Below are 4,724 nucleotides of genomic sequence, written 5' to 3' on the forward strand. Positions count from 1 at the left end.
TCGTTTTATATGAGGAAAAAGTTTCGTTTTTGAGCCATAATCAGGAAATTATTGAGAATGTTTTGAATGTGCGTTGGTTCTTTGAAATTGCATTTGCAGGCCTAAGATTGACATTTATTTTCTCAGTAACCACAAAAGTTGGGGAGTCATCTTTGCACAACTTTCGCACACCAAGGTGTGTTCTATAAGTGGAAAAGGTTTCAATTTTGCATTATTCTCAGGCAATTTTCAGTATTTTTTTTTCGGCTTGGTTATGCAAGCCGATATTTCACATTAATTATCCGCCACTTCGAATTGACCAGTTAGGAAAAAATGAAATAAATGTTAATGTGGTCAATGGAATTGAACCAGTGGCTGGGCCACCCAAATCACCCGATTTTAATCCACTGAACTTTTGCGTTTGGGAACTTGCAAACTGTCTCTGTACTCCAGTTTTAAACACAAATGACTCAGTTTTTGAATTTTTTAAAAAAATTTTGCTAAGGTTTTCTTAACGATTATCAGTTAGGTTTTAGTTTTTTCTTGAAAAAGCTGAGTTGTACTGAAAAATTGGAAAAAATATTTTTCACTGAATGAGTTTTATCCTATGGAAAAGCAGTGGCGTATCATTTTTTCTTAAAAAACATCCATGAAAGTCTAAAGTACGGATCTCAGTGACAAAGCAAAAGAATCATTTTTTTTTCGAAGCGTTTCTCGAATATAGTTTAGAATGCAAACTCATATTGTTCTTCCATTCTCTATCGTTCCCTGAAGTTCCCGCTCTAGAAGCTGAACTGCCTGAAGCTGTATAAGTAAAAGTTCCCTAACATGAATTTGCTGTTTACTCCTGTAGTGAGTTGGTGGCTGATCTTCGTTGCTTTGATAATTCATTAGGTTGATAGTGGACTTACGCATTTTCGAGAAGGTTATCCAGACCTTTGCCATTATCTCGTCGACGAAAACTTTTAGTTAGCAAATAGTCATGTTTTGTGGATGGTTTATTTCAGGGTTAAAGCACCGCGCAAGATTACGCGACTTGCTTACCGAATTTTTTCGAGAGGCTGATAAGATTTGGACTCTTTAAATTGCGCTGATTTGAATGTTTATTAGAACTTTGTGCGTGATCGCGCGGAATGGATTAAGTCCAAGCGCAGCAGAAAAATCAAATACGTGAAGAACAGCAAACTTAGCGATTATCACATTGGTATTAAGGATGCCCATTGTGGACAAACGCCCACTCGGATCACTTTCGAAGCCATCTAATTCCTCGTCGATATTGTCGCTTAACATATTCGAAAACTCGCCCAACCAAATAATCTGAACTAGATCACCCAGCTTTCATTATTAATCAAATCATGTAAATGAACACATTAACGTGCTTGGTTTTTTTGCACGATGGTGTCAAAATCCTTTCAAAGGTCAACCACATACTTTATGGGCCCCCTTGGAGTCTTGGAGATGAATCGGACGAACAACTCAGCGATTAGTGATGCGATTTAATAGAACGGTCTTTCCTCGGCCAAAAGAGCGCAAAAGGTCACAAGGTTCCCTCAAAAAAATTGTATTATATTGTATTATATATATAATGGTATTTTTTCACTTAAACCGCCATAAGGTCATTGCTTTCATTTCCATGCAGCACTAAAGTCTAAGGCGAATTAATTTTAGAAACCAGACCGGAGACTCGAAACAAGTTACATATATTGACGTCACCTGATTTGATCGCCATTAAAATGGTGAAAGGAAGATATGGACTTTCGTGCTCGACATTTCGGTATGTAGAAACACTTATCGAACTCTTAATAGGGGGTGTGCCATGTATCTTAAATACAACAGCGCAGTTGGCCGATGGTGTATGAGAAACGCCGCTAAATTAGAACGATCGAGATGCTGCGATATGAAGAACATTAGTCGAGAACTAGATGGTCCAGTTGGCTGTTTTTCTACCGACTTGAATTCTTCAGCAGATTGAGCTATTTGTATGCATTGTATTTGTATTCTTTGGCTTCAACGTTGAGCTCGATCTGAGCTAACTTTCATTAAGGAAACATGTCTGGCTGCTCTGCAAATGATGGTAAAAATTTGAATTTGTTTTTATGCACGACTCATATTTTGATGAAGCAACCAAGTTTATTGGTTTGTCTGGTTGACCAACTGATTTTTTTTGAGTTGATGCCCTAATTCGCTTTTGATGTTTTCTGCTCTTGATTTGAAATTATTTGATTTTGAAAAATTATTTCTGTCTCCTTGCTAATTTCCAACAACTTCAGGCATTAATTGCAAATGTTCTTTGAAAATAAATTAATTGTCAAGTGTTTTCTAATTGCGAAATTATGGACATGGTCATCGAAATCGGTCAAAAAACGCGAACTTTTCGGCAAGAAAACAGAAATAATTTTTTTCTGCAAAAACTAGGGAGGCTACAAGATTTTACAAAGAGCATAAAAATGCCAAACAGGGATTAGTGCATCAACCTGAAAAAAATCAGTTGATTCCAGCTGCTAGTTCTGCTATTTTTTGTGCAAAGGCATGGATGTAATTTACTGCATTTTGTCTGAATTTTTAAAATTGTCGGCAAAAAACCGTACTATAAAAATAAAGGAGGCGAATGATTACAGACCAAAAACCTGTCTGCTGTTTGGTGTTTCTAAATTATTTGAAACAGTAAAAAAATTGGTAAAAATCATCAGTTTTATGAACAAGCGTGATCGCGATCGGAACATGAACATTGAGGAAAAGTCAGCTCAAAGTATTCCGAATCAACACTCGGGCAAGACTTTTGATCGTCTTGATGGCAACATTTTATTTACAAACTGTGTGGCATAAAAAATACTGGAAAAGATTCTCAGCTGGAGTTGGAACAAATGGAGAGTTTAAATGTATGAAACCCTTTGAAAGTAGACGCACCAAGAACAGATGTCCTACCAAATGACAAGGAACCTGAAATAGCAATGGAGGAAATTCAAGCGACACATAATGAACTGATCAAAAACGGGGGCATAAAACTACAGAAAAAAACTGACCAAACTGTTGGGAGAAAAGGAACCCCAATGATTTGAGAAACATAACTGAGCTCGGTCCTTAAGCTTTCTGCCCAAACCATCGCAAACCGAGTCATGGAAGAAGTGCCGATATCCAAAGAACAGCAAGGGTTTAGGTCCAATATGCATATTACGCGAAATCGGTAGAATCAAATAAGCTCCTGTTTGTCTGTTTTTTGGATTTAACCAAGGCATTCGACAGAGTTTGACTGGATGGAAGAACAACAGAAGTAAAACAAAAATAAAAACGAACTATGGACAGCCATAGGAAGTGCAAATCAATGCTGGTCACAACAGGGGGACAGCTTTGGAAATATTGGAAAAGTGAGGGTTGGATATGAGATGTGTAATCGCGGCATTAAAGTATTATTTTATTATTTAACATGGCAACAGAAAAACACAATAAATGGTTATCTCTAAAGAACTCATAGGGTTTCAACCATAATTCATCCGGTGTGAAGAATCAATTGCATGAAAGTGGAGGAATCGGGCAAGAGAAAATTTAGTGAAGAAACAGAAGCAGAGGCGACGAAAGCAACCAGTGAGCGGATACCTGAATGATATAAAATGGCGAAACAAAATGATGAGTACAAAGGGCAAGCTGATGGTTTACAAAACATGCGTAAGATCTACTTTAACGTACTCCACATAAATCAGAGCTGAGACCTCAACAACGCGAAGAATAATGAAGACGACCGAAATGAAAGTAGGAAGAACCATCAAGGGTGTTAGTCTGAGGGATAGAATAAAAAGCCGGCATATCAGAGAAGAACTGGAAAGACAGGATGTGGTAAGACGGGGTCAGAACACATAGACGGTGCTGCAGAAACTGGGCTAAATCGCGCAAACCAAACTGGCGCAGACCGGTAGGAACAACACCCAAGAGAGTGTCTTTATGGAATGGTCTTTCCATGTTCAAAATTTGGAAAATAGGCTGAATAGCGTTTGTTGCTTTATTCGCGCTGTTTCAAGGTTCCTAAATGCGACAGCTTCCAGGTGATTTTGCACATTTGGATGGTAGTGGTAACAAAGTGGCGGATTTTGTTTTCTTCTTTGGCCGATTATAATGTAAAATATTTTTTAGTTACTTTATTTAACATACAAGCGTTGCAAAGATTCATTTTTAGTAAGCACTTATAAAGATATGTTTTGGTCAGACAAAGAGCTAACGGAGTTTGACAATACCTTGAGTGTCCCAACATGAATTTACAATACAAATTTTATACGAGATTTTATCTACTTTCGTGGAATAACGAAATAAATGTTACCCAAATATATTTTACAACTGTGAACATTTTTTTAAACGTTATTATAAGAGAAACAAATGGTGAATCAAATTCGCTAAATTTGCAAAATCAAGTATCTAGTATTGCAAAAAAGTTATTATGAACAAATGTATTTTTTGAATTGAATAATTTCTTTTACTAAACGAAAATGGATTTAAAATATTTAAATTAACGAATAACATTATTAACAGTGAATAAAACTTTAATAAGCTAGTGAAATAATTCAATGATTAAATATGTATTCACTCAGAACGTTACAAGAAGCATTCTTCTATTATTATGCTTAGCAGCAACAAGGACGGATCCAGGGGGGGCGGTCATGGGGGTCATGACCCCCCCATTCAATTCTCTATCCAACGATGCCAAAACGAATTCTCTGGCTCGAATGGTTCTTGAGAAACTTCGAAAAAAGCAGCGT

This window comes from Dendroctonus ponderosae, unplaced genomic scaffold, assembly GCF_020466585.1.
Source record: "Dendroctonus ponderosae isolate FM_Combo_2020 unplaced genomic scaffold, Dpon_F_20191213v2 Dpon_F_20191213_8, whole genome shotgun sequence".
Lineage (NCBI taxonomy): Eukaryota > Metazoa > Arthropoda > Insecta > Coleoptera > Curculionidae > Dendroctonus > Dendroctonus ponderosae.